Source organism: Aptenodytes forsteri, unplaced genomic scaffold, assembly GCF_000699145.1.
Source record: "Aptenodytes forsteri isolate BGI_AS27 unplaced genomic scaffold, ASM69914v1 Scaffold296, whole genome shotgun sequence".
Classification (NCBI taxonomy): Eukaryota; Metazoa; Chordata; class Aves; order Sphenisciformes; family Spheniscidae; genus Aptenodytes; species Aptenodytes forsteri.
Genome location: NW_008796181.1, coordinates 1159452 through 1166554, shown reverse-complemented (window position 1 = coordinate 1166554; position 7103 = coordinate 1159452). Strand labels below are relative to the sequence as shown.

Here is a 7103-nt window from a genome sequence, read left to right as displayed (position 1 = left end):
CATGTAGTTTACAGGTGGAAAAATCAAGGCAGAAAATTTATATAGCTTATCCAACTCATTTTAGACCCTGCTTGAAATTCTCCCAGAGTTCCTATATGCGTATTATATCTGTTGGGAGAACGAATAAACACAGGCTGCTGTCACCTCTCAGAGCTGTACCCATCATAACTCTATGGATAGGAAACAGTCAGAGAAGTAGTTGGTATAGAAAAGATACTTAGGTAGCAGTACCAGAAATGTGAACTCTGCTTACCTGGAATTTAAGGCACCTGTAGGATCGAGGAAGCTCCAATGAATTTCCAAAATCCTCTGAAGAGGACTGTTGAAGGCCATTCAGTTCCCTCCCACCCTCTTCTCATGCACAGTTTTATGAAGTCAAAATGGAGTAAACCTAACCATCTTGTTTGTCACACTAATTTAAAAAACCCCAGAACTAAGAAGGAAGCAAGGGAAATGGTAAGGAAAGATGTCAGGGTTCATTTGTTTAAAATCTCTAACTGGTAAATAACTTCAGTTTCTTCTTAGGCTTGCCTCTGCACAGTCACTTCTAAAAGGGAATCTCAGAAGTTCTCAGTGGGCAAGGACAGCAGAACTACAAAATGAACGACAACTTCTGACCCTCAGTTTTGGATGCTGATTGTTTACACAGAGGGAGTAATAATGCAGACAACCAACAGAGTGAGTGGCCCTCTAACAGAGAAAATTTCAGCATTCTAGTTTATTTTCCACAGCAAGTAACACTCCAAAGGAAGGTTACTTAATCCTCAGCACCACACAGTCAAGACAAAACAGAGTTTTTTAAATGCTGCTTATGCCAGGCACAAAACACACATACGGAACACCTGCTGCATTTAACTCCTCACAACCAGCCCAGTTCAATCTGACTTAGATGAATCCAGTGATTCCAGTGTGACTGCATTTACCGTCCCCAAAATAAAAAACAGAATGTGGTTCTGCAAAGGGAACTGGATAGCACCAAGTTCTCAACACATGCAAATCCAGATATGTGAGTATTAAAGGTGAAGCACGGGATGATTGGTATGAAATCCTCAGTGCTAACTTGGTATCCTTGATTTGATGGTTGGACTCGATGATCTTAGAGGTCTTTTCCAACCTCAGTGATTCTATGATTCTATGATCATCGAGTCCAACCGTCAAATCAAGGATACCAAGTTAGCACTGAGGATTTCATACCAATCATCCCGTGCTTCACCTTTAATACTCACATATCTGGATTTGCATGTGTTGAGAACTTGGTGCTATCCAGTTCCCTTTGCAGAACCACATTCTGTTTTTTATTTTGGGGACGGTAAATGCAGTCACACTGGAATCACTGGATTCATCTAAGTCAGATTGAACTGGGCTGGTTGTGAGGAGTTAAATGCAGCAGGTGTTCCGTATGTGTGTTTTGTGCCTGGCATAAGCAGCATTTAAAAAACTCTGTTTTGTCTTGACTGTGTGGTGCTGAGGATTAAGTAACCTTCCTTTGGAGTGTTACTTGCTGTGGAAAATAAACTAGAATGCTGAAATTTTCTCTGTTAGAGGGCCACTCACTCTGTTGGTTGTCTGCATTATTACTCCCTCTGTGTAAACAATCAGCATCCAAAACTGAGGGTCAGAAGTTGTCGTTCATTTTGTAGTTCTGCTGTCCTTGCCCACTGAGAACTTCTGAGATTCCCTTTTAGAAGTGACTGTGCAGAGGCAAGCCTAAGAAGAAACTGAAGTTATTTACCAGTTAGAGATTTTAAACAAATGAACCCTGACATCTTTCCTTACCATTTCCCTTGCTTCCTTCTTAGTTCTGGGGTTTTTTAAATTAGTGTGACAAACAAGATGGTTAGGTTTACTCCATTTTGACTTCATAAAACTGTGCATGAGAAGAGGGTGGGAGGGAACTGAATGGCCTTCAACAGTCCTCTTCAGAGGATTTTGGAAATTCATTGGAGCTTCCTCGATCCTACAGGTGCCTTAAATTCCAGGTAAGCAGAGTTCACATTTCTGGTACTGCTACCTAAGTATCTTTTCTATACCAACTACTTCTCTGACTGTTTCCTATCCATAGAGTTATGATGGGTACAGCTCTGAGAGGTGACAGCAGCCTGTGTTTATTCGTTCTCCCAACAGATATAATACACATATAGGAACTCTGGGAGAATTTCAAGCAGGGTCTAAAATGAATTGGATAAGCTATATAAATTTTCTGCCTCGATTTTTCCACCTGTAAACTACATGATTTTTATTCATTCTTGATTGCAAAATGTTTTTTGATCCTTGCAGGGTGGTGCTGAAAAGTGCAAGACTTGGCCCTTATTAGCTTCCACTTCAGGCATTATTTGAGTAGGAATGAGTTTATCTTTGATTGTTTTTAATCAATAAAATGTACTTATCTGTAAGTGGAGTTTGATAAGAATCGAGTATGGCATGAAAGAACTGGTTAATCTGTTGTTAATGAAAAGTTTTATCTGCATGACAACATCTTGCTTCTGAGATATTTGCTTTTGAGCATTAGGACACAAACCACTTCAGCATTCATCTTCAAGGAAATCTGCTGGGTGTATAAGTTAACTTCAATAAGCCTTGCAAATGACTCTAGTTAAGATAGTCCTTCAAAGAGGATGGTGAAGTACTATTGCTATTGTGAGAATAAATATGGACTTGAAATCTGTGCAGGGCAGGAAAGTATCCTAAAAATAATTTGCTATTCAGAAACATCCTTCACTTCACTTCCATGCAGAGATCTCATGAGGAATTTGTACTGCACTTCATAATCACTAGTAGACTAATTGAGTCAATGAAATTACATCTGTAAAACTAGAGTATGTAAAACCAGATACAACTCCACAGCGCCTGATTCGGTACCCACTGAAGTCAACATACGTTCTGTGGAATTCGATAGAAGTGGAATTGGAGAATTTTATGTACATGATTACATAAAAGCTGCAAATTGACCAATACCTATGAAAGTGACAGTATAATTGAGATTGTGTAGTTGAGCCATAATTTAAATTCTTTTCTTGTACCCATTGTTCATGTGCACGCGTATGTTTTCATATGGAAACCTGCGCCAATTCTTCATGAGGTCTCTGTAAAGCGCCTTAATTGCTTAATGCAGTACCACACCTGGGATTTTGAATATGCACATGTCAAGAATTAAATCAACAATAAGTATGTGGAATAATTACTATACCTAAATAAGCTATGTCTTCAGTCTCCATGTAACAGCTGTGGTCTGAGCTTCCTCTTGTGGAACTCATGCATCGGGCTTTTGCTGGATCTTTATACATACTTTCATCTGTTCACAGTACAGTCAGTAAAATTACAGTGCGTAACAGCCACCTCGATCCATTGCTTCTAAACATCAAGTACTTACTCTTACAGAGTGAATAACGAGACTCTCCACAGCATTTGGAGGTACGGACAAACACAATGGTTACTACAAAATCATGTGCAGATGTAACTTCAACAGATAAGTGTATATTTAGGGAAAAGAAAATATTTTTGGTGTTATAATGCCATCTCAATAAAAAGAGCAGAAACTTCGTCTTTTAATTTATGGTACTGTGGTATTTGATATTATCAGTACTTGGTTAAACATTGCTGGAGATTTTGTGGTAACGGAGTACCTGCAATGCCAAGTAGAAAGGGAATGACCTTTAGAGCATTGTCGTCGTTCAGATATCTTTCCAGTAGGTAGGTCTAGTGCTCAAGCTGAGATTTTTTTTAAGGCGATGTGTTAATGTGTTATTGTTGTGTTACTTGGGGCTTAACATTGTAAACATCTCCCACCTAATTAGCAGTACTGCACGTGACTGTCAGGTTACTTAGCAAATAGGTTGGCATTTATCTGACCCAGCTCAGTACGTTTAATGTTTCTGAGGCTAATTAAAGACCCACAAGATTTCTTATTGGGAAAAGGATAATTGTAGCAGCAGGCCTAACAGTGCTAGGTCTAATACGGGCTGCCGCAGTTGTATTGCACGTGCATAACTGAAGTCTGTATGTGCAGTGACTCTTACCTGTCCCGTTGTTTCTTCTGTGCCAACCTATGCTCATGTACAAATGTGAAATACCTGTTTGGGGCTTAGAAATATTTGTCTGCCTTGCTACTTAAAATAACTAGTTAGATGCCCAAAATCTACTGGTGGAACCAAAAGGATTGGTAGCTTTGTAGTTGCCCATGGACTTCTGTTACTTCCTGTGAAGGTGTGGGTATTTTCACATCCCATTAAATTATGTAGCCAATATAAATCAGGATAGCTGGACTGCTGTCAATATAGTAATCCTAATTTATATCAAAGGTCTGGTCTATCTGTTCTCTAGCTTGTTGGCATGTCTAAGATGACGTGATGATAATGAAGCATGGTAGTTAGGCTGTCACTGATTTCGAAGGAGTTCATCTGTGTAAAGCTGAAGAATGCAGTTAAATCTAAGTTTATATCAGGGTGCAACTGAGGTCAGAGGCAGATTTTTGATAGTCAAAGTGAGAATAAAAAGTGAAAAATCTAGTATGTAGGAATATGGAATACAGTTAGAATAATTTATGTTTTGCAATGAATTGAAGTGAATGTGCAGTTGAAGTTAACTTGACAGTGGGGGAAGGAAAAAAAGCATTAACTGACATACTAGTTATAACTTATCAAAACAGCCAGGGGCCTAGGAGAGCATGGAAGTATTGCTTCTCCATCAGGTCAGAAACTAGTTAATAGGAAAAGGGGAATAAACTCGCTCTTCCCTTTACCCTGCTCTATGTGTCTTGAGTGATTAATCTGTGCTCTGCCTCGAGCTGTTAATCTGCAGTGGTGATATTTCAATTATAAACGGCATTTTGTCCATCCCCTCTGGAAATTCTGGGTTTGTCAGTGCTAAGGCATCACTAGTGCATGACTGCAACTTCACTGATAACTGCACAGCTAAACCTTGTTTGCTTTCAATAAACAATTTTGGAGGTTATGGTAGTATCTGCCAGCATAAACTTTAATGCAGAAAGAACAGCAGCAATGCACATTTTCCATACACAAACAACTAAATTTGAGAGAACACTGCCTTGATGGAAGGATGGGCAACAGAGTGACTGGGTAAGGCAATGATTCTCCAAACTTCCCTATTTTCTGTAGGAAAACATGAAGAATGAAAGTAGCAACATTAACATTCCCATGCTGCCTTTGAGTGGATTCTCCTACCCTATTCTCTTGCACCCTTATTCCTAACTTAAGGAGATCTGATGACACGAGGGTGGTTATTCCAGCCTTAACTTTTCTGTGCTGTTTAAAGCAAAGTATTTCTTGCTTTCAGGACTATTCTACCGATCTGATTGCTGAAGAATATAATTGGTTCTTACATCCTCATAAGATTGCTTTATTTATTTATAAACTGTTGTTTCCTTTCTACTAACCAATACCTCCTTTAAAAAAGTTAAAAAATCCACTAATGTCTGTCTTTCTGAAGTAATTTATCAGTCTTACGGCTTTCTTCAGAACTGACTTCAGTTTCTCTTCATTTTTGCGAGTAGAAATTGCAGCATTTCAAGCCTCAGCCTCCGTATCTGGTACTTGTTTACAGGGAGCGTGCAGCAAATGAAAGGGCAGAGCAAGCCTCTCCTCCCTGGCTCACCAGCCACGTTCTGCATTAATGGAAAAGCAGCCTCCACGTGTTATTTGATCCTTTGTTGTCTGGTAAGAGTGACACTAAGGAAACAGTTCTTGGTAACATTTTAAAAACTTTATTTCCTTGCACAGCCCCTTCTTGGTTAAGGGAGACCTTTGTTCAGGACAGGTCCATCCAGCGTGAGCTCCTTAGGGGCAGGGAAATTCCACCACTACCTGGTGGCCATCTGGTTTAAAGAAGAAAAACTACAAACTGGGTGACAATTCTACATACCTTTATTTTTAAGTGGACTGGTACTTCCACTTACTTCATCGGGATGCTTCCTGATTGCAAAATATTCAGATAAATTTGCAGGATTAGACCCTAAAATACAGGCCAACAACACTATGCATTTGAAGGGATTCCCACATTGTAAATATTTTTCAGACAACTTTAAATTAAACTCTGTCTTATTTAAAGATTTTGTCATCGCATTTCTAATACAGGTACTCTCAATACAGAATATTCAAAGGTGGTATGATAGAGTAAGATTGGTTTGAAAGTCAGTATATTAGAATGTTTGTATTGTAGGTTGAGTCTCTTCATGATTAATGTTTTAAAGGTTTTTCTTTGCGATAATAACTAGAAATCTTAAAAGTATAAACCTATGGGAGTTAGGGCTTTGAGAAATCACTGGGAATGTTTAAAATGTATTTAAAATGTTGAGTATATGATGAAATCTAGTAATATTTTATAGTTCAAAGGGCATTTCAAATTAAGTATTTGTACTGTTAAAACAGTTTAAGATCCTGGGCATGCAAAACCTATTTGACTTCATTAAGGCTCTGCTGAGATACCTTCTTGATTGCAGAATGAAAGCATATTTTAGATGAGCCTTCTTTTGATTAAGCAATTCCTCTTTGCTTGTCACATGCTATGGCAGGTAATGCAAAAACTGAAAACCTCCCCAAACCCGCCCAACTTAAAAGCAAAATAAAAAAAAAAAAAAAAAAAAAAAAGCAAACCACAAAACAAAGCTTCAGCCAAAATAACAATTCTGCTTTTTTTTTTTTTTTAATAGAATACTGCGGAAGTGTGTTTGTGCAAACCGGAGTGCGATACCACAACAGGACTGGTACATATTAATGGAATACTAAAATTTTGTGAGTCCCTTTGGACTGTGGTTTGAAGCTGCCCCTCTTTCCTTGTGCGGGGCGGTCCCCGTCCAGCCGCCGCGGGGCTTTCTCACCGACGCGGGCACCGGCAGGCCGGGGGGATCCCACGCGTTAGCACATAGTTACTGGTCTTCAGCAGCTGCCGTGTGCAGTCCTGGCATGCAGCAAGCCAGAGTCAGCTCTCCTCCCCAGGGCCCTTCCCTGCTCTACAGCTCTCGCACGAGCCCCTCCGTGTGAGGGAGGGATGAGGGGTTAGTCCCGCTCGCCCGGCTCCCTGCGCGCTGAGCACTCATTAACTCCCGCTCCGCGGGGCCGGGCTGGCGGCCCCCGCCCGGGGGGGCGGGG

The 7103-nt window shown here is 40.0% G+C and overlaps 1 protein-coding gene across 1 annotated transcript in view; it reads left to right on the top strand.

Moving 5' to 3' along the window:
• Positions 1–6665: 6665 nt before the first annotated feature.
• Positions 6666–7103, top strand: part of XYLB (xylulokinase) — a 94259-nt gene continuing 93821 nt past the window's right edge. The window contains exon 1 of the mRNA XM_019474254.1: positions 6666–6746. The gene's annotated coding sequence lies outside the window, so the exon portion shown is untranslated. The remainder of the gene's footprint in view (positions 6747–7103) is intronic.